This window comes from Clarias gariepinus, chromosome 12 (assembly GCF_024256425.1).
Source record: "Clarias gariepinus isolate MV-2021 ecotype Netherlands chromosome 12, CGAR_prim_01v2, whole genome shotgun sequence".
Classification (NCBI taxonomy): Eukaryota; Metazoa; Chordata; class Actinopteri; order Siluriformes; family Clariidae; genus Clarias; species Clarias gariepinus.
In genome coordinates this window covers 14,645,614-14,672,368 of record NC_071111.1, presented here as the reverse complement: position 1 = coordinate 14,672,368, position 26,755 = coordinate 14,645,614, and the positions used below count along the sequence as shown (strand labels likewise).

Genomic DNA, 26,755 nt, shown 5'->3' with positions numbered 1-26,755 from the left:
GAAAGGTAAGCTAATCAGTTATCTTTCCGGATCCGACTGCATTGGTTAAGCATTTTCCGTGATAATTCTTTCTTCCTGAGTCACACTTAAGATTCTTTCAAAATGAAATGGGTCATTCAAGAATGATCCATTACTACCTATTGCAATCGATCTTAGTGATCTTTCCAACTCCCATACTTTCACTGGCCTACTTTTACTCTATGCCCACATTAATGAATGGGTACCTTCCTAGCAGACATCTGAACTTCTGTCAGGTAAAACATATGTGTCTTGTTCTTATTGTCCCTAGGCACATACTGTCATGTTAATCAAAAAATTTATCCATCTTTCCACTCCTCTCCACCTCCCTAAATACTCTTGCTCGTGTCAATGAGCAGGACCTACACTGCAAATATTCACCATCCACAAACACAGACCTCCTGTGACAGAAAAGTAATAATAATAATAACTAGGAACATTTCTTAAAGAAATTGTAACATGATCTCTTGCATTGACTTGAATAGAAAAGTGACTGTGCTGTTATTAAGCTGATCAGTTTGTAAACTGTTAGTGCTGCAGTTTTAACTTTTATTTATTTTTTTTTTCATCCTGCAGGATGTCAAGCTTAATGTGTGGCTTGAAAATTGTGGCCATGATAATTTAAATGGAGGGAAAAGCAAGCAGATTTTTGTGAAAATTCTTCTTCTTTGTCTTTCGGCTGTTCCCTTTCAGGGGTCGCCACAGTGAATCATTTGCCTCCATCTAACCCTATCCTCTGCATCCTCTTCTCTCACACCAACTAACTTCATGTCCTCTCTCACTGCATCCATAAATCTCCCCTTTGGTCTTCCTCTAGACCTCCTGCCTGGCAGCTCCAACCTCAGCATCCTTCTACCGATATATTCACAATCTCTCCTCTGAACATGTCCAAACCATCTCAATCTGGCCTCTCTGACTTTATCTCCAAAACATCTAACATGGGTTGTCCCTCTGATATGCCTATTCTCGATCCTATCCATCCTTGTCACTCCCATAGGGAACCTCAACATCTTCAGCTCTGCTACCTCTAGCTCTGCCTCCTGTCTTTTCTTTAGTGCCACTGTCTCAAAGCCATAGAGCATTGCTGGTCTCACCACTGTCCTGTACACCTTTCCTTTCATTCTCGCTGATACTCTTCTATCGCACAACACACCTAACACTTTTCTACACCCATTCCAAGCTGCCTGTACCCGCCTCTTAACCTCCTTTCCACACTCTCCGTTGCTCTGGACCGTTGACCCTAAGTACTTAAAATCCTGCACCTTCTTTACCTCTGCTCCCTGTAGCCTCACCGTCCCTCTTGAGTACCTCTTATTCACACACATGTATTCCGTCTTGCTGCGGCTAACCTTCATTTGTGAAAATTGTAACAGTGATAACCCCATGTTAAAGTAGTGAAGGTGTGCACGTGCAGCTCTGGTGGCAGTGCCCAGCGTGAGGCTGGCAAGCGATGGCGGTGGGCAGAGTGGCAAAGTGGGGCAGAGTGGCAAATCAGTATGGGCAGCGGCTCCTGCGTGCTCCATGAGCACTCTTCCCACTGACACTATACACTCTAAATTCATTCCTATTCACTCCTATTCATTCTCAATGGATCTAGTTTTAAAGTGGGTACTCATTTTCATTCAACATTCATTCAAGTTTTTTCAGAGTAGTAGGTCATACAGAAAAACAATTACTTCCAGTTATTGCTGCTGAAGGTGGATCTACAAATTATTGAATCATGAGGTTACTTTTGCCCACATGTTTTTATTTTCTTATGGCATGTTAAAAAAAATTTAATACTGTATGTTGTTTGTCTAAGGTTGTATTTGCCCAATACTAAGACCTGCTACTATTAAATGATTTTATTATGTTTTTACACAAAAACGTCCCATTAGAAGGAGTTTCACACATGATGCAAGCAGTTAAATGCAGGTTGGACGCAGTGATTTAATTGGTCTTGTGATATTTGTTAGTGAGAAATGGTTTATACTGTCATTCACTGAGTTACAATATTTACTGTGTAATTTCAGCAGGCATACGAGAAACACCTTCAGTGGGGACATTGCACATGAGCATGCTCTGATGAAACTATGTTATACTGTATTGTAGCTATATCATGTGTGGTGTCTCCAGGGAGACTGAATTGTATAAACACTGTTAAATGTTTACCTTAATAGATCCCCTTATGATTGTATGTGCAGTTTCTTATTTTGATTTATTGTGCCATTTTTTGTGCTGCTAGTGCTAGCTTCAGCTTATAAATTAATCACCCCGGATGGGTGTGCTTAGTATTCAATGCATATTTCCACATTCCACATTTGTATAGACTGTTTGTGGAGTTTATTTGTGTCAGACAACAATTGTGCAGTCCCATTGATATGCCTTACATCCTGCAAACAGTTTCAGTAGATAAAGTTTCAGTAGATAAAGAAAACGAATGAAAAAATCATTTTTATTAAATAAACGGTTGCATGTACTTAAGTAGCATGCACTTGAACAGAGACTATAGGAACTCTATTTTTTCCTGCATCCAAATGCTGTATGGCCCACTTTATAGGGAAAAAAATAAGCCAATTCCATTATTGTCTGACCTAATTAAATTCAATACTTTAGTTCAAAGCTGATTTTTAAGTCAGGAATCAGCACCGAATCAATTAAAAAAGCTGTTTGAAGAGGTGTAATTGAGTTTATGTTTGTAAAAGTGATAAGCCAGTGGAGTATTCTACAAATAAACTGCCATTTTCCTGCAGCATAAACCCCTTTAAATGAGGTCACACACAAACCATTAACTTTGAAGATTGCAAATGCTTAACAACTATTAGATTCTCTTTTAGTTCTCTGCTGAACAGTCATTTTTGCTCACACATATGCAAATACGCACTTGCAGAACTTAATAATCAGCTTAAAATCTAAACAAATATTGAAAGCTCAGGGAGAACATTGTCATTTTATATTCATATTATCTACATTTAGTCTTTAGGTGATTACAGTTTTTATTGTAAATCTAAGGTTAATCCTCCAACACGTTACCCCTGTCCTTAGGCACATTTCCCAACATCGCTACAGTTGTTCCACCTTCCTATGTTGGTCTGATGCTGAGGCTGAGAGATGACAGCAGAGTTCACCCAATGCCTTGTTGGCTGGAGCATGTCATAAAGCACTGGGCTGGGACTGGACGTGGGGCCTGTGACACAGTTTAGCATGGATGTTGGGACATAACTAGGCATAGGGTCTGTGACAGAGGTTAGTGTGGGCTGGGCCAGAGCTTGGACTAGCTGGTGGTGCCAGCAAAGTGTCCTAATAGACAACAGGTGGTACCTACACAACATTCTCAGCACTATATGTTGTGGCATTACATGGCGCAAACGAAAGAAGGCAGGACTCAGGCAGAACTGGGCACTTGACTGAAAGCTGTGTTGTAAAGGCTGACAGGTTGAGTTTCACATGGCAACGGGCAGAAAGGGTGGCTGTGAGTGAATCTTCAAAGGCCGCTAGGGTAAACTTCACAGTGTGCTGAGGAGGAAGCATGGCTGAGCACAGAAATGTGCAAGTCTCTGCATCAGCTGTATCAACAAGTAACATAGTAGCTGGTGATGTAAAGTTTGTAATTTCACTCATTTTGCACAAATGTTTTCATTACTGCACTATTCTACGGTCAATGATACTGTTGTAGAAATTGAATTTTAAAATGTTTGCTTAATCATAACTTAGAAAAAGCCACCATTAGAAGTCAATAGGGCTGTTATACAGTAGATAATAATGCACCTAATTGAGTTAGAGGCGAACTTTGCTAAAATTTTAACGTTGGTGTTAAAATTATTGTGCTAACGTGGTAGTAACGTTTTGGTTTGATTTTAATGCTCTTATCTACTGGAAAGCAAAGCGTCACTGTCAGCTGTAACATGTCCAAACCAAATAGCTGAGATACCTTGATGGCAGGGGTAGCACGGTGGCTTAGTGGTTAGCATTGTCTTCTTGCACCTCAAGGGTCTAGGTCCAACTCACGGCCACCTCAGTGTGCATGGAGTTTGCATGCTCTCCCTGAATGAGAATGTTCTCCCTGTGCTTGGTGGGTTTTCTCTGGAACTTCGGTTTCCTCATAAATGCAGGTTAGGCTAATTGGCATTGCTAAATTGCCGGTAGTGTGTGTGTGTGTGTATACAGTATGTGTGTGCGATGTGATAAATTGGCACCCTGCCCAGGGTGTACCCCACCTCCTTCCCTAAGTTTTCTGGGATAGGCTCCAGGCCCCCTGTGACCAGTAAAATAAAGTAATTACTACATTACTGCAAATATTTAATACAGTAAACACAATCATTGTATGGAATAATTGAAAATAATACCAAAAAAATGTCTAATATGTCCTGCTGGATAGTTTATCTGCTAAAGTCTAGGGAAATAAATCTGCAATGTATGTTATATGCTCAGACATCTGTATCTAACTTCAGCAGATTGAGAGCTAATCAGACAGGGGAATGATGCAGAGAAAATAGGACACTACCACTCCTCAGAGAGTACTTCTTCTGGTTTAAGGCAATTACTGCTAATGCCTGATGACAGAAGCCTAATATTTCATGTAGTCATCGCTGCATGACAAAACATACACATCAACATCCTACACTCACAAGCCCTGCTAAACGCTATTTACAATCGGATGTCAATTATGATTCAATGAAAATATAACGTTTTAAACAAAAATACAGCACAGTGTATTCTCTGAAATTACCCCAGTTTGCCAAGACCCTACACAGGATACACGGATAAGATAATGGATGGATGGATGGCAGAAAATATTGCAGAACAATGCGGCATTATCATTAAACTGTCCACCAAAAGAACACATGATTTTTTTTTTTTCAACTCAATAAGATATATAATATGTTTGATAATATAAGTTGTTATTTACACTGTACACTGTAGAAAGCATCACTGACCCCTTGACTATGGTTCACATAGCCCTGGGGCACCCAAGACCCCTTTTTGAGAATCATGCACTAGCTCACACTCAACTGTAAAGATATGTTCATGGATTTTAATCCGATATGCACATGGATTAAAATTTAAAAACAGACTGCCCTGACCTTATTAGGCTAATTTAATAAGAAATGATTGAATTTAGATTTTTGTGTACATTTAGCACACAAATCACAGCTTATAATAAAATAGCATGTGTTAGTATTGTAGCGTTTTTACGCCGGGAAGAATGCTGGAGAGACGAGTGAGCTTATTTGCTACCCAATGCAATGGCTGGGAGTACTTTATTAAGCACACAGCATGTAAGGCATGAGCAGCACCTTCACTCAGGAGCCTACATCCAATTCAGCACTAGCTTGAACTGGAGCACATTTCACACGTCACACACCCCTCACACAAACAGGGCCGAAGCCACCAACCCAAACACCTTTCCCCAACATGGTGAACACACACCGACATCCCCGCAAGGCATGCTGGTCGTCAGCCGCCGCCCCGCCCACGCCACAGTATTTATGTTTGCATCATCTGTGATTCTTGTACATTTATAACATCTATAACAAAGCACATTTTGTGAAAATCGGTTGAACACAAAGTGAGTTACCGCTGATTTGATCAGGGTAGAGCCACATCTCTCTGTAGACCGGCACAGCCTTAAAATCAAATCTCGTCCCTCCCAATACAACAAAGTGGCTAGCAACAGTGGTTAATCTAGTTTTCTTGTATATATGGTCACTCTTCTGACATGGATGTTATGTGAGAGGAAGTCAGTCAGGGCAAAACAGTTCACAATAAAAGGGCTTAGGGGTTTGTCTGAATAGGCTGTTTATGAAAGACCACTTTTGGGTTTTTTTTTCCCCACACGGTAAGATAAAATTATCTATCAATATTTGCTCTGAGGAAATAGTAGGTAAAGTGCGAAATGGAAAGATACTGTATGTAGATCAAAGATCTTAGAGTCTAAAGGCGAGAAAGAGAAGCATGACTGATGAGTCTGTCTTTGACAATGTAAAACCTTATCGAACATATACAAGCTTCACCTTAGTGGGTATGTTTTTTTTTAGTTTTTGAGTAAAAGAATGAAATAATAATGTTCCCTTAGGCAGTGCTCTGTGTGATGCTGAGTGCATTTAAGTTCACACTGAGTCCACAACATATTGTAACAGCGTCAGATATATTAGATTGTAGTGATTTAATATTTTTATCTAAATGGTTTAATTGTTTTTTAAGAAAACAGATTGCACTTAGCTTCTCTCTAGCACTTCTTTTCACTTTTTAAAAGTACAAATAACTTAAATATGAAATGTTATGCTTTAGATGGATCTGTTTCTATTTCTTACATTCTCTCCTCAAAATGTATTTTTTACTTAATGTAGAGGTGGATATTGGGGGTGTAAGCAGACTGCATCTGGTGAATTAAACAGGGGTTAGATATATTTTAAGCAGCAAATAAGCAGTCCGTCCACTAAGGCCACTCTTAGATTCCCCAACTGGCCAGCGTTCACATTATCATTGTTCTCCGTACTCAGGTACTTTACTCTCTGATACAGCATGAGGCACTTTGCACCTAGATTGTTTATGAGCTGCCATTAAAACATCTCAGTGTAAAGATAAGGAGAGAATGAGGACATTCTGCTATGTTCTTCTATGTCTTGTATCATTGATATTTTAGAAAGAAATTTTCCATTGTCTGCCTTCCTACTTGATCAGCTATGGCTGTGTGGGTTAAAGAAAGCGAATTGGCTCATGCTACAGACACAGAGAGATTTCAGAGGAAACAGAAGACACTGGTGACGTCACAGCCAGTGTATGATTGACTTTCATCAAGTACTCTGAGTCTGAGTACTCCTGTACTGAGTGGACTCGAGCACCGTTTCTGAGCCTGGTTCGCTTGTGTTCTCACTGATCAAAGTGAACCAGACTTTGGGGTCAAGTGATGTTTGGAAATTATCCTGGGTCTCTAATGTAAAAAAAAACGACTTAAGTTAAAAACATGCAAGTGTAAGTATGTAAGAAACTATGACCAGAGCCAAGTTCTGATGGCTAGATGACTGCATACTGATAAAGTTGAAATGCTCTAACCCAGTGATTTGTCTCTTTAAAAAGTTGTCGAAGAAAGTTCAACATGTGAACCATCTGGATCATGACTGAAGGCTAACCCATCTCATATTTGTAGTGTATATGAGCTTCTCCCAAGCCTCTATACACTACAATTATTGTAGACGATTGACTTGTAGACAGTAACATTGGTGTCCTGGCAGCTTCCAGTTTATGGCAGGACTGTGCATCTGAGCAAGTTGTCTAGCCGTTACATTTTAGCCCTTCTCACACTACTGTAGCTATAGTTTCAATATCTCGTTCCAATGGCGGCTACAAGTGGATATAATGAATTAGGCAGCAAGTGAAGGTTGTTGCCTGAAGTTGGCAAGCGTAAAGGATTGATTGAGATAGACAAGAGCCAAATTGTGATGGCTAGAGGACTGGGTAAGAGCGGGACCCAGTCCTACTCCAAAACTGCAGCTCTTTTGGAATGTCCCCACTCTGCAGTGGTCTAAACCTAGCAAAAGTAATCCACAGATGAAAAACCGGCAAACTAGTGACAGGGTCATGGTTGACCAAGGCTTATTGATGCACATGGGAAGCGAATGCATGGCTGTGTAGTCTGATCCAGTAGTGGTGCTAATATAGATCAAGTTGATGTAAAGATTAATGCTGGTTGTGACAGGAAGGTGTCAAATCTCAGAGAGCATCACTGTTATGATGGAAAAAAAGGGGACTCAATATTAGGCAGATGGTCATAATGTTATGGCTTATCATTGTACTGTATATGCAGGAAAATAGTTTGAAATGATATTGGAATCTGCAGTTGTTTAGAAATGCAGTAGCTCAAAGAAACATTCGTGACTGGTAAATGTACAACCCTTTCCCTCAGATCTGCACTGTGCTCCTTGGGTTCTCCCACTGTACAGAAGCTACCAGCTATAGTCAGTCATGATCACAAAAGAAAGTTGAGAGACCTTGGGTTTGCAAAATTAAATGTCAGGCCTTTCAGCATCAATAAATAAATAATATGAGAGTACTGTGTGTATATTTTTGACCCTGTGTATATAATTTTAGCTTCTGGTGTTACAACTGTGCTCCAAATTCTTGGAGTTTAGGTTTGTAAAGATTAGGTTTCTACTATTATTTATTTATTATTTTTATTTTAGAAAAAGACCGGTTTAAAAAAATACATGAGCTTGGGTATTGAAACAGTCAGTCAGTATTATTAGATATTATAACCCTAACATCCAAATTAGGTTCGTAGTGTAGAGAGGTTGAGAATACATAGAATAATAATGACCATCTTACTGTACTGATTAAACTGCAGTTATTTGACCCCTAATGAAAATTTTTCACCAAAGAAACAAATCTCCTTCTCTATTTTATTGTTGTTCTGTAGTTTCTATAAACTACAATGCTGTCAGGTTTTTTTCTAAATATGTATTTTCTTGTTTATTTCTAAGCTCTATTGAAACTATGGTCTCTACACTCATATATGTAAAAACATCACCAGAGCTTAGACATTAATGGTATATGTGCAGCCTAAACAATCACATCCCATAACAAAATTTATTTGCCTCTCTCATAAACCAAACTCCCTATATAATATCCGAAGGAAAAGAGAAGACCTCTCGAAACTGCATCTTTTATGTTCCCTACACAATGAGGTCTGTGTGAAACCAAAATGAGACTATGGCATATTTCTCCTGCCACTCACATTTTTTTCTCTCTTAGAAAACAAGATGCACAAAATATCAAATTAGCCTTCTTTCATAAGGTTTCATAAGATCGCTTTTCAAGCTCTAAAATAGTTCTCTGCACCTATATATATTTTCTTTCCTGCACATTTCATATAAATTTCCCGTATTTTGTTTGGATTCTACAAAGCTGCTTTGCAACAATGACCAATAAAAACAACCATAAAAACACGATATAATAAAACTGAATTAAAGGGAGCAGGGTGGCTTAGTGGTTAGCCTTTCACCTCCAGGTTTGATTCTCACCTCAGGTCTGCATGCATGAAGTTTGCATGTTCTCCCCGTGTTTTCCGGGTACTCCGGTTTCTTTCCACAGTCCAAAGACATAAAGATTAGGCAAAATGGCCCTGTGACTCTGATTACAGAATAAAGCTGCATACTGTAGATGAAAAGTGAATGAACTGAATAACACCTGTGCTGTATATTGTCTATACGAAATCTTTGTCATCTTCAATCTTCATACAATATTGGTCTGTTATGCAATCATTAACAACAATATGAAGATCTTTGAAATTTTTTAATTGTTCTGAGAACTTAGACTTTTTCAGAGCATTAATGGTAATAATGCCCTGACCAGCTACTGTACATGAGGCACTGTAGTAGGGAGTATTTAAAAATCAGTTAGGCTGAGATAGCTCAATTGTTAAGGTCTTGGACTGCTGATGGCCCTTGTTTCAAGCCACAGCACTGCCAAGCTGCCACTTCACCCTCAACCGCTCAGATACAACCAGGCATCGAGCTTGTAACCCGACTCTGTAAGAAACTACCATTGAAATGACAGACATCCTATATCTCCAGAGAGGGGAATATTCAGTGCTCAATGGCATGTGGAGGGACTCACATATTGCTTGATAGCAGCTCTAGTGCTCATTTTCTTCTTCAAAGGAGACAAAAAGGATCAATTAGTAACACTGAGTGGAGTTTAGGTTACTTCCTTTACATCTCAAGGATGATTCCTGTTGCTAATTGGCCTGTCTCACCTAGTGAATTTTAGAAGAAACACATCAGAAACATAGCAGACGAAATAGAAACTAAATTGAGGCTGAAATGAGAATTAGATTTTTTTTTTCTCCTGAGTTATAGTAGAGCAAGCTTTGAGCATTGAAATTTTTCTCTTGGTGCTCACTTAGACACAGCAATGCTTTGTGTCACCTTGAATTACTGTCACTGAACATCTTTTCTTGAGTGATATACAGTATAGGCTTAACAGAAAAACAGCCTGAAAGACAATTGTAACGATGCAGTGCATGTGCGTGTGTGTGTGTGTGTGTTGTGGTTTATGTGACAAAAGTGTTGATCTCAGAACGGCAGTGGCTGGTTTTGCATTTTGCTACCAAACAGAGCATCTCCCACTGCTCCAGGGCCGAGAAACGCTGGTCGAAATCGCTTAATGAGGCATGAAAGCAGGGTGGGCTCCTGTCGAGCAATTACCCTTCCCCAGGTAGCAGCAGCTGCAGGCTGACTTAATGGAGTAGGTGATCTACAGCCTGAATTGTGATGACAGAGTGATTACAAGCTCTATGCCACACCACTGTGCTCTTCACAGGGCCTTGGTTAGCTGCGAAACCAAACATAATATAATGAAAAAGTAGAAAATGGGAAGTGGGATGACATATGCGTATAATAAAATAATTCTCTACTGTGTACAGTTCTGGCACTATAGTTACTATAGGATTTACAAAAATAGAATTTTAAAGTCTCCAATAACAATAAGAGCAGTGGCCGAACATAGAGGGTTTAATTGCTCTTCGTGCTGTTTATTCTTTGTGGACTGGTGATGAGAATGGATATGTTGTGATTTCCAGGTTGGTGGTAAGAAGCACCTGCTGAGTCACTTAGGAGTGAAAACTATCAATAAATGCCACAATAGATCCATTTGACCTTTTGTAACTCAACCGGATCAAGCAGTGTGCCTCATTCAGACCGGGATCAAAGAGGCCATCCAAGTTACAACAGGGACGACACAAGTTCCTGTTTTTAATGACCGCATCCCAGGCTTTCATCGCTCTCACAAAGCTCACATGCACTAGTGTGTACAGTAACCTCTCAAGGAGAAATCAATAGCAGGGATGCCTTCTGCCCCTATTATAAAGAAAAAAGAGAGAAGCAGAGGGAAAGAGAAGGAGAGAGAGAGAGAGAGAAAGAGAGAGTGATGCAGTGCTAACAGGTTTTAGGCATTACTTAAAATAGCTGAGAAAATTACATGCCCCTGAAGTGAAAAGGCGTGCCACAGATGTGTTTAAAATATCATGAAAATAGACAAGTGAAATCCCAAAAGGTTTTACCACTTCTTTAGTCTCTATTCTAAAGTGCTAAATGTGTAAAACTCATCACCATCATCCGAAACTGCCCCGTAGCATACTCACTCAAGCACAGGGACATGTGAAGCTCCACACAGACAGCTCGGATGGATGGATGGAGACAGTTCAGATGGATGGATGGATGGATGAATGGATAAATGGATGGATGGATGGAGACAGTTCAGATGGATGGATGGATGGATGGATGGATGGATAAATGGATGGATGGATGGAGACAGTTCAGATGGATGGATGGATGGATGGATGGAGACAGTTCAGATGGATGGATGGATGGATGGATGGATGGATAAATGGATGGATGGATGGAGACAGTTCAGATGGATGGATGGATGGATGGATGGAGACAGTTCAGATGGATGGATGGATGGATGGATGGATACATTTAAAAACCCTATGATGCACAGATTGAAGTGAGGACCCTGGACCTGTTAGGCCATGACACCCACTTTGCAAATATAAACTGTCAATATAAAAACAATGAAGTCTTACTAGCTTGCAGAGTTACTAACTATTACATTTAGGCATTTGGCAGACGCTCTTATCCAGTGCGACTTACAAAAAAAGTGCTTTAAGGTTTACATCACTGGATACATACTTACACTGGGTTAACTAGGTTAATAACTAAGTGCCCTTAGTCCAACACAACTGGGAAGAGTTTTTTTTTTTTTTTGGGGGGGGGGGGGGGGGGTGGTATTACAACAAGCAATACAACTTTACAGCCTGGATTTTTAAACCCTTTTAAACCTAACTACAAGTTTCTGCATAAATAAGGAGTAAGAATTATTAATCTTTGTTCACCCACAATGATTACACTTAAAGTGTGCAGTATTAACCTGCTGATTAAATATACCGGACATTGAATGAAATTAATCAAGCATCACTAATCATTATGACTTCATTTTCCCATAATGTTGTTAGCAGTTATAGCTTTCACTGTGTTTTTTGCACACATAAATCTGGACTAAAAGTATTTTTTCTTCAAATTTGTGCATTGGTAGTGCATTTATTCATTTCCAACTGAGCACATTAGTGCTAGTATCAGCTAAAGGACCAACATTAGAGAATAATATTTGCAGATCAGTCAGGATTCCCAGAATCTATAGGCTTCTTTACAGTTTCAAGAGTAGTACACCCTCCCTTTTTCATTGATATAAATACTGATTAAAGTCATCAATAATAATAATGTAATAATAATAATAATAATACTAACAATAACTACATAATTATACATAAACATTACCATATAGGTTTTATAATATACCATATAAAACTACTGCACACAATAGTCCTCTGAAATTGGAAGAGCATTATATAAGAGGTGTGAGACAGACTATTTTTGATCGCACTTCAGCCAAATCCCAAAGGAATTCTGGCCAATCCTGGCTACCCATGTTTATTGCCTGCCATTGATGTTTTTCATTGAATTTAGATGTTTCTGTTTTTCAAAATATAAACAAATTAATTGTTTAAACCATAGCACCACTGACTGTGATAATGCATTTGTCCAAAGGATGAATGACCATTAAAACACATGAACAAACATTTTATATTAATAATCAATATAACCTTTATGGACATCTCTCCCTGCAAAAAAAACATAAAAGGGAGATTCCCCTGTACACCCTTATCCTATGGTGCCACAATAAAGTATAGTAGTTAGTAGCAGTTATTTAATTCTAATGAATAAAAGAAGCCTTTAAACTTACCTTGACATTTCTTTTAGAACCAGTACACCCATAATGAGCAACAGAAAAAATAAGAGTGCAGCGAGCAAAACTGACATTATTTTCAGTGCTATTATTGGCACACGAACACTTTGTGCTTTGGGGTGATATCTGTTACTTTTTATTTCCAGACTGAATAAACGACAGGACACCAAACTACACTCACTGGGAAAGATAGAGCATACTGCAAAGGCCCACCTACTAAGAAAAGTGATACGATCCATTATCACAAACTGAGACCAATCGGTATGCACACAGTTCCGCGTCCCCTCTCTCTCTCTCTCTCACTCAATTCACACAATATTGTATATGATTTGTCTGAAATCTACGATCAATGTGAGGAACAATCCCAGTGTGAGAGGTGCGGGTTTCAGCCTTTAGTTATCCAGTAAACTTTGCATCTGATCCTAGCTACAGACCTGATACACACCACTGCTTTGGGAGAAGGCGAACTTCACTACAAGGTCTAATGAACAGACATACACTACCACTCAAAAGTTTGGGATCACTAGCTAATTTCTTTGTTTTTGTTTAGTTATTTATATTTTACAGTACATTCAATACTGTGGACAATACTGGGGATTTTAAAACTATGAAATAACATATGGAATTAGGTAATTACAGCTTACAGGCTTACAACTGACACACACGCACTCACGCACTCACAGAACAGCTACAGATTGACACTCTACCTTCCCCATATCCAATGCCTTTGTGTGCTTATTCCCTTAAGTGTGGGCAGGCGGAATCGGGACCAGCGCTCTCTAGCTGCAGGGACTGGAGCTGTTTGCCTACATTGGACATTTCTTATCCCCTGTACCCTCATCGTTGCAATGTTTATGTCTTGTGTTTACATGTTTTTCTGTGCTTGTTGCTGAGGTATTTTTTGTACCCCTGATCGCACACTGCCCTTTTCGAAGGACAGTCTGGGAGGAGATTTTTTACCCTCGTTATCCTAATGTATCTTATTCCTTATTTTCTATGATGGCGCCGGTTAGGTGGCTGCCGTCGCGACTCTGTGGTCGCACAAAATCATTTCACTGCATATTGTACTCTGTATGATTGTGTATGTGACAAATAAAATTTGAATTTGAATTTGATTTTAATTTAATTATGTAACAACAGTCAGTTGTTATTTTAAGACATGGAGGTCAGCCTTTCTTGAATAGTTCTTGCAAGAATAGAATTATTAACGCATTTGCAAAACCCATCAAGCACCATGATGAAACTGGCTTTCGTGAAGACCTGAAGAAAACCAGGAAAACAAGAGCAGACTTACCTCTGCTGCAGAGGAGAAGTTGTTTAGAGTTACCAGCCTCAAAAATCACCAATTAACAAACATCACCACAGATTAGAGCCGCTACAGTATTATAGATTACTGTATATACAGCATTATAGATCATGAGTAGCAGATACATCTCAACATTATTAGGAGATTATTGCATATTTTGGACGGCTTCAGCATTGCTTTACAATGTAGAAAGAAATAAAAATCAGAAACGAGCATGGAGTAAGAAAGTGATCCCAAACTTTTAAACGGTAGTGTAAGTACAGCTGATGCAGATTTATCAGGTTAAGGGTCATTTTATGTGCAGTGTTGTTGAAAAAGATAACGCCTTTATTTTTCACAAACAGTACAGTGAAACTTTTGCTTTGCATTTCCCAGTTTGTTAGGAGATAACGGTCAGAGTGCAAGATCAGTCATGAGACAGTACTCCTTGAACAGACAGGGTTAAAGAGAATACTTAAATGTTACAAACTTTTATGCTATGGTTAAGAATATGCTACACCCTACTACTGTACTTTCACCAAATCTAAACACACTCAACAGTGGATTAACAATGTTTTCAACTGCATAGGATTCCTCATTGCCATCATACTTTGTTATGCTCAGTATTTTAGAGAAAAGGGGACAAACCACGATGACCCTGGTTAGTTTTTTTGCTCTTTAACACAATAAAATAAAACTATCAAGAAACACTTTTGTACCTCATCCAATTCAACTCAATTCACTCACTCTCACATCGACTATACCGCTTTATCCTGTATACAGGATCGCATTGGGCATGGAGCCAATCCCAGGAGACTTAGGGCACAAGCTGAGGCAACCCATCAAGTCACACAAATACACACAAACACACTCATTCACACATTATGGACAATTTGGGGAATGGCAATTAGCCTAATCTGAATGTCTTTGGACTGTGGGAGGAAGTCAGAGTACCCAATGGCAACCAACCAAACCAATATCCAAAAAGATATTAGATATCCAGAAATCTATAAATCGCTAATAAATAGATTAAATGTATTCCAACACACTTTTTTTTTAAAGCTAAAGTAGTCTGTCCTCATCATATCCACAGATTCCTGTTCTTGGCAGTAGCCCATACACCAAAAAGTTTGATATTCATGACAATTATGGCATGCTTTTCTCCTCACCATGGTTATAAAATGTCATTTATTTAAGTTACTGTTTCATTCCTGTCAGCTCAGACCAGTCCACACATTATTCTCTTTTAGTCTGTCATCAACAAGACTGTGGTACCTATTGGATCATTTTTTTCTCCCTATTCTATTTAGTGTAAACTATAGAAACTGTTGTCTTCAAATATTCCAGGAAGTTGCAGTTATGGAAATACTCAGACCTGCCTGACTGGCACTAACAGTCACCATCAAAGACACTGAGCTCCAGTGATTATGTAACTGTATAATGGTTCAGACATACAAGAATATTTCTAAATGTTTCCTAAAAAGCTTGTGGTGAGTGGAGATATTTAATTGCTAAAGTTTTCAGTACGCTACACTAAACTTCCTCGGAAATTAGGATATTACATATAACATTTTATGCCACTATATACTGTATACTCTATTTCATTACATACTTCCTAATCTAACGCTACTCATAAATGTCATAATGCAAACTGAAGCCAGCAAAAATTTATGATTAGACTAGTTGTAATAAAAGGTGTATATGTGCATGTGCTATGTAGCCAAATGTTACTCATTGTTTTCCAGTTCTTGCCTAATGTTCATTCAGCAATGATAAAAAAAGCATATGCAGTATAACAGAACAAAGATCTGTGGCATAAAAGCTGACAGGGTTGAATTAATCATGTCTCCTGTGCACACAGCCTCCACCGGGAAATGCAGCTCCAGATCTGTATGCTCTCTGAACTTTGTGCTCTCTCTCAAAAAAAGGGATTAAATACTAAACCCTACCAATTTCCCCACAAACTCTCCTTTGAATTGAATCCTAAATGTGTATGAGTTGTAGTCTAGTCACTTGGTTAAAGTTTTACTTTAAATTAGGCTTTGTAAACATGCAGGGGTTAAATATAGCCTTTATATAGACAATACAAACATGAAAGTGTGTGTGTGTGTGTGTGTGTGTGTGTGTGTGTGTGTGTGTGTGTGTGTGTGTGTGTGTGTGTGTGTACACGTACAGTATGGGGGGTGCAAAGAAGCAGTACACCTTGCTGTAAAGCCATCACTGGTGACTGACCATGTGTCTTTGCTACCAATAGTTGATGTGTGTGTGTCTGTCTCTCTGTCACTCAGTCTGTCTGTCTGTTTGTTGGCTGAAGCAGAGCACTTTAATGGTGGGATACACTGGGCATAAAAGGCAGTAGAAATCCTCTCTTGTGACAGGGCGATCGAGCGACAGGCAGGACTGGATTTTAAACAGATTTGTGAGAAAAATTAGGATTAATTTCTCAGGCATAGTGCAAGAATAAGTGACATGTCTGCCAAAAGCATTTTTCAGATTTTTTTTTTTTTACTTCATTGTATTTTTACTCGTCTTCTTATTTGATATTTTTGCTCACTGAATTTGAATCACTGATGCGTAAAATATAATTAAATATATTGTTATATTATTAATTGCTTATTTTCTCTTGACTATTTTATGTATGCCCCTTCACTCAACCAAATGCACACATAAAGCATTATGTATGAAAGAAAAATGACTTTTCCAGCACTTTTCAGTCTTTTATAAGAGATGTATTTAAAACAGGGATCTGGGTAAATAGATTTTCTTAATCCTCACTAAGAAGGCAAAAGCTGCTTGACACTGATTGCGTTCTTGGCACAGTTGAGAAGGGCATCATCCTCTTGCCCTGGGGAGACACAAAACAGCCTTGAGAAACATCTGATAACAACAATTAATCCAGTACCCGTGGGTACCAGCAGCCCCTCCACCAGCCTGTTTCTATAACAGCACAACCCAACTGCTGCGCCAAAGCACATTTGCCTACCAAAGTCACTGTATATATATTTTTTATTATTATTATTATTTCTAAAATAAGGTTTGTCAAATAAATCTGGATATAAATTCCTGGATATAAAATTCAAAGACAAGATGCTTGTACTTGCACAGAGAGGTGATAACTATTTCTTATCACAGCTCCTGAGACAGAATAATTGTTGACACTATATACTGTAATATAATACTGTGTATAAAATATTAGTGTATTTAATAAAACACTACAATGGCACAGCTTGCATTATTTTTTACTTGCATTACTTTCCTAAAGTCCATCTGGTAGTTTGTCCACTCACCCATCTTGGCTACTCTTCCTGGCAGTAGTGTTCATTTACACAACGTCAAGCTCTTAACTACTTGAAGAAGGAGAGATCCATAAACCCAAAATGTATCATCAAGATGACCTTTTATTAATTTCTTTCAAATGGCTGTTATAATTAAACAAAATGATGTAAATAATGACTGGCTTTGATAACAAGGGTTTTTTTATGAGCTCACTTTGTTGATGATGTTGTTATTATTATTTGTTTATTTGTTATTTAGCTTGGTCCAGCTATTCCATACTGTACCTGACTAAAATGCAGTGCATGAATATACAATAGAAAATATGCTTTCCGCTAAAGACATACCTTTAGCAGATTGGTTCGTTTAACTGAGGATGGACTTACACAATACAGTACATTGCCCATGTTAAAAATTGCATTAAACACATTAAAAGCAGTTGGCTGTATCAGCCTATTTACACTAATAAGCAGATACACCTTCCCCAGTGAAACCCCTAAGATTCCCCCCGCACCCATAGCCCTTAAACCTTCTCTTTAATGGAAGGAATTCTACTTAGCAATAGACAAAGTATAATTAACAACAAAGTATATACTTAACTGATGTTGCTATTACACTGCCAATAACCTGATAAATACTGTAGAGATATGCTTTCTAAGAACATGCACACTCAACTTACAGAACATGAATTGTCTTCATTAGGTAAATGACATTTTAATTAAGCTAATGATCTGTTAATGAAAGTAACTTGTTATTACTCGTAATTTGTTTACAACTGATCATTACCAACATTTTTTATCAGATGTTTCAGCATATTATGCCAGTTGAAAGTGATGGATAGCTGGGAAAAAATGTCCAGGAATTCACAAGTATGACTTTTTACAAGGTTGTGCAATGGAGCAAAATTTTCTCAAGTGGTGATAATACAGTTACATCCCCTGGACATTTAACTATATGTATTATTCCATGTCCCGGGTACTTTAATAACCGTTAAACCGTTAACCGGCCCAGCACCCACATACCTCTCAGCTCTAATCACCCCACATACCGCACCCCGTTTCCTCCGATCCTCCAGCACTGCTTGGCTTGTTCCACCATCTCTCAGAGATCAAGAAAGACGTGCATCTTGACTCTTTTCTGTTATGGCAACTAGGGGGTAGAATAAACTTCCCCAAGATGTCCGTACAGCTAAGTCTCTGGCAATTCTTAAACGACGACATATCTGTTTTTTTACTACTTTGGTTAATCTCTAAAAGCCCAACCCCCATAAAAAAAAAACCTTCCCAACAGTTTTTGACTAGTACTTAGTTTGTAACTTAGTAACAGGTTATATCCAATGATGGAGACTTTTGCAAGTCGGTCTGCATAAGAGAGTGCCGAATTCCTAAAAGTAAATGTTAATTAACTGTCGGTCACCAGCATGGGTGGAAGTAGGTCAGCATGGTCAGCAGTACTGAGGTGTGAGCAGCTGTCTGCTAAAACCTGAATTCAAAACCAGTCATAAAAGCACTTTCAGCAAGAAAACACATCTGATAATGGTATGTCTTAAACAACACTTAATTAGAACCATCTGTGTTATAATTGACACCTAAGGCAATGTACAAAGCGAACTAGCTTCTAATACAAGGCTAAATCCCAAATTCCTCTCTAACCCCTGATCAAGAACACTACTTGGTGTAACAAGTGGCATCACTTTTTCTCATGTAGTATTGCTTAATTATATGATACAGTTTTTAAATATGCTTAACAAAAACGTAATTAATATACATACAGTAAATGATGGTGTATCAGAAGCTTTTCAACAGCGTAATCAATTATAGATCCTTAATGTGGAGTGTTAATTATTGCCTGCTTATGTGTTTCTTGTTTTATGCATATAACATTATACACAAAGGAGCTAACAAATCGTTTACAGTTTCTCAACATCTCCTGATGCCGTGTTTAGCATTTTATGTATGAAAGTACGGTGGCCGAGAAGTGCAAAACAAATTAACAAAACCTAAAACAAAATAAAAAATTCAAAAACAAAATAAATTCAAAAACAAAATAACAAAACTGAAAACAAAATAAGAAAAACCATAAAAAAAAATGTTTTTGGTTTTGTTATATTATTTTTGAATTTGTTATTTTGTACTAGGTTTTGTTATTTTGTTTTTGGATTTATTTTGTTTTGGGTTTTGTTAATTTGTTTTGCACTTCTCGGCCACCGTAGGAAACATCTTAAACGTTCATGAAAGAAAGTGTAATCAAGATCAATAAAAGCTACAGTAGTAAAGCTGATTTTCATGGTACAGTTAAACAGTGCTCCAGTAAGTATACATTTCAGACAATGAAAACAAGGTACACAGCAGGAACAAATTAGATACACAGCAGTCTGGTGAAGAGCACACTTTGCCTCGTTTTCCCTATTCATTACTGGATTAAATAAAATCCCAGGTGAGTTATAAATGTTTTTGAAAATATAATTTCTTTAGATTTTACTGAGACCAAATCCTTCATTAAGAAAGTTCAACGTAGAATAACAAACCGACCTAATTTATCCAAAAGTACTAATTAAACATTTTTACTCAGCCTATTTCACCTGCTCATTAACTGTGTTTTTCGTTTCAACCAGCATGCAGCTTGTCCTGTTCAGCCAAGAGGATCGTTGGTCACAGTCTGCAAGCCTTCTTAGACTGCTATAGCAAAAGTAAATGGTCAAGATCATTCCCAAGATATTTTCCAACCTCAAACTGCAATCCTGCAGAGTATTGCTTATTATTAGTTATAAAACTAAACAAGCTATTTCTGAATTGTTGCATTGCCTGATGTATTATTACCCTTTATAAGCAACTGCAAGACAGAGTTTTAATATGCTGTAGCATGAATATATGGTTTAGATTAGATTAGATTAGATTAGATTCAACTTTTATTGTGCAAAGTACATGTACAAAGCCTGTCAAATGCAGTACACAATGATGAGTGGGCCCAAGCACTCGGCACCATCGCCACCCAGGTGCCCCAGAAAGTGTGTCCTAATGTCTGAGACATTTTCCTAATGTCTGAGACATCCTAATGGCAGCAGATTCCAATCTGCCTGCCAATATTCATCACTTCTTGCCTGATGTGATAGTGCTTGGGCCCTAAAAAACGTAGTGTTTTGTGTCTTATGTACTGAAGTGTGTATATATACATATAATACACAGTATGTCTATACTGTACAAACATTGATTATGGTGAAGACATGTCGAGAAGATAATATGAACAGAGACATACGTATATATTGAAAGCCTATATACAGTAGTACTGTACAATATATATAAAATAAATATGGGTAAAATATACAGTAATGTGGTGATACCATGCATGTATATAGATGGTGCAAAGATGCATAGTGCATCTTTAAAGCAGTCTATGTCTGTGAAGTACAAATTAGATATGGAAGGAACATAGAGTAGTGCAATGATAAATTCTAGTAGTTCAACTCAATATAGTCCAACTAGGGACTTTGGAGGCCAATGATGATTACCAATGTATTTATTCCCATTTTTTGACCATGAAAGGACCTTAAGGTCAACATTCACAGTCTACGGTAATGCAAATTAGCCTAATCTGCATGTGTTTAAACCGTGGGAGGAAACTCGAGTATCGTGAGAAAACCCATCAAGCATGGGAAATACATGCAAACTCCATGGCGACGGTGCTAACCACTAAGCCACTGTGCTTGCTGCTATATAGTACTTTTATAATGCTCCCTACAATGTCCAAGCTGTACATTTTTAATGTATCTTTTTGTACATTCTGCACCATTATACTGACTTTTTCATTTGAGTGTTTTCTCTGCTTGTTGCAGTGTTTGTGCCAGCATAAGCATCTGCAAGGTTAATTTGACTAATCTTGACAGGCTTCTGTGCAATTACTGAAAGAAAGTCCGTCGTAGGTCCAGTGAGCATTGATTGGACCTGTGATCATGTTATATCTTTAATGGAAGTGTCAAACATTCAAATGTTAAAAAGTGTCTGAAAGGGGCATCAACTTGATAACATGTCTGAGAGTTGGTTAAGATCATATGACCATAATATTGTAAATATTTAGAGCAATATCTACACTCCATACTGTATGGCCAAAAATCTTTGGATACCCTAGTACTGAACATCCTAATCGAAAATCAAAAAATGCAGGCAGAAATAAGTTATTTCCTGTTTCCTGCTATGACATCATCCTCCACTGCCTTCTGAAAAGTTAGTGTAATTAATGATTGCTAGTACACCTGTGACACTGAGTAATTCATATAGTTCAACATCCCAGTGGTGTTATGCTCTATATCTACTTGTGGAATGGCTCTCATCCAATTAGATTACTTGGTTGGAAATGACTGTTGTATAAGTAAGAATTTTACTACTTTATATAACTATTGTTAATTAGAGTGTATATTTAAATATATTTAAAGGAAATGACATCAACACATCAAAATAATCCAAGATCATGCAGTACTTGCAGAGCTTAAATAACTCAAATAAAACTAAATACTGTAGAAATAATCTGTAAACACGTTGTGTTAATGCTTTGACTAAATACCATTAAGAAATCTGTATTTGGTGGAATAACTCAGATTTGCAATTACAGATGTCATGAACTTTGGCATGCTCTTAGTTTTTCACATTGCTGTTGGGTAACTTTATACCACTTAACAGCTTAGCTTTGCTTGATGATTTGTGACCATCAATCTTCCTCTTGATGACATTCCAGAAGTTTTCTTGAATAAATTGCAGTGGTCTCTTATTTTTTTTTCCAGAGCTGTACAGTATGTAAGCATGGATTTACAATCATTCTACCCCAGAAAAAATAACTTCCATGATGTTTACAAACTTCTGACCACAAAAGTATCAAATTAAGTATTTTTTCTCTGCTAGAAAGCATCAAATCCATCTATTTAACAAAATTGATTACTTGAAAATACCTGTACTGTAAGCGTTTACTGATTTCTTTGCTTTTCTAGTAACTAACCTAAACTGAACTGATTGCAAACTCTAATGCCGGTGTGTTTAACTTCTGATTATCTTAACAGACTACAGTACATAGTTTTTGTCATGCATACTGTACTATGTACCAGTAAGCATACACATACAGAGTGCTATTTTCAATCAAAATAATTCAGCTGCTTGAAAACATCAGTTTGAGAAAAGAAATTCATTTGCAGAATGATAAAGATAGAGAAAAGTAATACACAGAGCACATTTTAACTTTTAGGTTATTTGGAATTTTGACAGACTAGCTATATTTTCACTTACAGTAAGTATAATTTCTCAGTACTTTTTCCACCCTGCATGTACCCTTTAATGGACACTGTCCACTTTCCACACAGACTGCACTGCATACTGTATAATATCATTGGGTATTATATAGTGTAATGTAGACTGCAGTGCTTTTCTGATGGGAATACATTTAATTGCGTAACTTAAAGACACTATGCTTAAGTGATTATCTTAAACTGTGGATATAATACACATATAATATTCTTACAAAATATGTAATCTGAATTACAGCAATTCACCACTATGGAATAAGCTTAGCTTTAACAGTAAAGCATTCACTCATTATATCCATCTTTCATATACGAGCCATGGCTCAGAACCCCAGCAGAGCTCCACCACCAAGCACCTCATTAAGCAAAGCAGAACCCAGAACCATTTCTCAGAAGCACTGCCATGTCAAACTCCCTGAAACTATTAGAGCATGAAGTCTATGTGCTGGTTTACTTTATCATGTTGCTGAGGTCTATGTTATACAAGCATTTGGTAAACCAGACTGACAACTGTAGGGGAACCTTTGTGCAATCTGTAATCTATGGCAGTGTGCTTCCTTCTGTCTGCTATTGCAATTATCCTTGCCTGGGATGGCACAAGCAATTTACAGCTAGCACTTGATATGGCAGACTCACAAAGACTTGGGTGCCACATTGTAAAAGTAAAGAGGTTAGTTAGGGGGAAAGTATGTTACATATCATCAAAAGGTGCCAGAGTGCCTGGTCTATCAAATGGAGAAAGCCTCTTAAGAGCTGGGCTAATTTCTTGCTTTCTGCCTTTGCTCTTCACCAAGGGTTTTTTTTTTTTTTTTGCATCCAGTGAGACCAGTGTATTTGAAATCCACAGCATTTGAAAAAGGTTTATGACGATGTTGGTTTTCCCCCACAAGGGCTTATATAGAGAGAGTTTAAAACATTAGGAAAAATCACCTTCAGCTTCTGAAATATAATGCCCGGGGATGCTACATAGCAGCAAATGAAATACAATTGTAAAACAAAAGCAAGTAACCGCCAGCTTATTCTCTAGCCGGGAGTTTAGTCTCTCGTGAACAGAGGTTCACAGTTATTATTTTTCAGTGCCTTTCAAAACTAAAATGGTTCCCTAGATTCATGGGAATCGCAGGTCAAAGTTTACCTCTGATGGTTTTCCAGCATGTTGTGCTTGTCAGTTATTACAAATAGAGGTTCTGTTTCGTCTCTTCTGGAGGTGTGTGGATCTCTCCACAGTGCTGCTTTGTGCATTTGTTAAATTTGTTAAATAAAACCCCCAATAGCAGCCCTTAGAGCAATACATTTGGGTATTTATAATTAGCAGTTGAAAGCATGCACCACTTATATCATCCAATTAGCCTTTAAGACAGTTGAGTGTTTATTGCTGTGAGCACTGTGTACTTTAAAGCTATTGGTTAATTCTGGGAGATTAATTAGATGACTCTAATAAAATCAATGTTGCATCACAGGACATTAACAACCATGATGTTGCAGAATGTGTATATATGGATTAAAATTAAGGCCCCTGGGAGAAGGAATGGGAATGGTATGTCTTCATAAAAATGTCTTTTAACTTCTCTGTGACTGGGAAAGTCATAAGTCATGTCTGTTTACTTCTATACACCATGGTCTTCAAGGACATAACACTTGGCAAATCAGGGTAGAAGATAAAAAGGAGCAGTAATCATTTTATTTTTTTGGCCCAAACTGAACTGCTGTGCCATTCAGAGTGATCCCAGGCTCCAAGCATATGACTGAGATGTCGATGAAGGTGTTTGATATTTTTCAATGCTTGGCCACTCGACCCCGCAGTCAGCAGGAGCTATCAGAATCAATTTAGCGCTGGCGTGCTTGGCATGCTCTATGATCAATAAAAGAGAGAAACTCATTAATGAGGGAATTGGGGGACTGGAATATGGGATATGAGTCTGGCCTTTAAAGATAATGAACTCACCCATTGCTGGATCTGTCTCTGAAAATGTTAGTCCACTGTTACACAAGCAGGCGCACAGATGAAACTCAAAGCAATAACCGGTGTTTTTTTTTTTTACTTGGCCATCTCTACCAAACAATCACTGCCTATTCATTATTTGCACTTTCAAAGCATCAGTGCTGCAATCAACAGGGTAGTGGCCTCTTATTTCATAGTTTCTGTTTAACACTCAGGGCAGAAGAGTTTAGCACATGGACTTTAGACAGGTAAGAGACAATGGCTGGTGAAGCGGACTGCTGTGTTTCAGTTACTAGAAAAGCAGAAAAATCGAATTAAATTAGAAAATTTGTCCAACATATCGGGAGAGAAAGTGCGACAGAGAAAGAGTTATCCCTTCCTCACCCCATTATTTGTGTAAAAACATATTATATTATTACTACTACATTTACATTACAGCATTTGGCAGACATCCTTACCTGGAGCAACTTAAATTTTTATCCCATTATACATACAGTATATAGCAGTTAAAGGTTAAGGGCCTTACTCAAGGTCACAACAGGGGCAAGGGTTCAAACCTGTGACCTTCTGTTCAGTAGACTCATGCCTTTACCACTTAGCTACCCCTGCCTTTTATTAATATTATTATTTGTTTGTTTGTGTGTTTGTTAATTGTAAGCCAAGGCAAATTGTGTCTTCATTGAGATTACTGGGATCACATTGTCAAGCTGGAACAGGCTTGGGCCTCATTGTTCCAGGAAATCTTAATGCTACCGCATACATGAATATTTAAGAAAATTGTGTGCTTCCAAATTTCTGCTTCAGCTCAATAAAATAAATAAATAAATAAAATAATAAAACAACAGTCCCAAGCCCAACACTAGTTTATTGACGTGGTACTGTTGGCTGAGGTTAAGAAGCAAAAGAATTTACAGACAGTGTTGCCATTTCTACTTCAGTTTTTCCCCCCTCTGTGTTTTCCAGTGTATCTGGAAATGTATAGCTCATAAACAAACAAATAAACAAGTAGTTAAACTATGTGCCTTTTACGTTCAGATACAGATAGTAGGTGGCATTCCAAATGTCAGTAAACAGATATAGTTAATGACATTGTTACATCCCTCCAATGCAATATACAGTTGTACGTTACATTTACCGAATTGAATCATATTGCATCAGTGCTGAAGAAGATTGCATCAGTTTATTGAATCATTACTTGTGGTAGTGTATTGCTTTTATAACTTATACTATGCAAACAGAATGTTGTATTATCTAAAAGAGGTCAAGTCACACTCCTAATAAATATATATCAGTAAGACAGAAAGAAATCAATGCCCTTCTCACACTTTCGCCTGAATAGTGTAATACAAATGGGAAAAGGTAATATCATGCAAGATATGGTGTCCCAGGCACTCTATTTTAAGCTATGTGAGAAACTGTGGCCATTAAACATGTCCTTCTTTGCACAGCCGAAAATGTATTCTGCATGGTTAGGTATTCATTAGTTCCTTCATTGTTCTTCATGAGTCTTACTAGTTTTTTATTAAGCAAGATAGAAAACAACAAAAACAACAAATTAAATAATTACACATGCAGTTAGGTATTTGCTTGTATTTCTAGGCTGGGCTTAAAACGCCATTCTCTCAGGGCATTTTTTTCTGCCCATGCAGCTGACAGTGGAGATGGAGCACACAGAGTTGGCTTAGTAAATAAAAGCCTCATTAGGGAACACCTGCAATTATATTCAGAAGCTGCAAATGTGTAGCCGGTTTGCATTCTAAAAGCAATTCAGCAAAATTAACAAAATGCAAAAGCTCCAACCCTTTGACTGCGTGTTTTATTCATGTATATCATTTACTGCGAGATATCTATGAGCAATAATGTTTACATTAATGCTTTAACTGATTTACGGCATCTGCTCCAAATCGGTTGCATGAACCTAGAGTAAATAATGCTAATGTATTAATAAAACAGATGCACTTAGAAGTTTTTATCTAAGATGCATTAAAACTTTATTATCAATGTATTAAACATTAAAGTCCTTATGCTTAAGGCTGAGGTTGACCTTACTGTGATGGATAAAGGAACATTTTATCAGTGATTGGCTGATACATACATCCTTTTATAGAAATATTATTTTTTAGAAATGATTCTTTAGAAGCATCTTTACAAGGTTTTCATTTCTTTCTTT

At 37.7% G+C, this 26,755-nt stretch overlaps 1 protein-coding gene across 1 annotated transcript in view; it reads right to left on the bottom strand.

The window, feature by feature from the left end:
* The window catches only part of tnnt2e (troponin T2e, cardiac), a 296,670-nt gene extending 271,153 nt beyond the window's left edge, over nucleotides 1-25,517 (bottom strand). Inside the window, exon 1 of the mRNA XM_053508567.1 lies at nucleotides 25,514-25,517. The gene's annotated coding sequence lies outside the window, so the exon portion shown is untranslated. The remainder of the gene's footprint in view (nucleotides 1-25,513) is intronic.
* Between the last annotated feature and the right edge of the window lie 1,238 nt (nucleotides 25,518-26,755).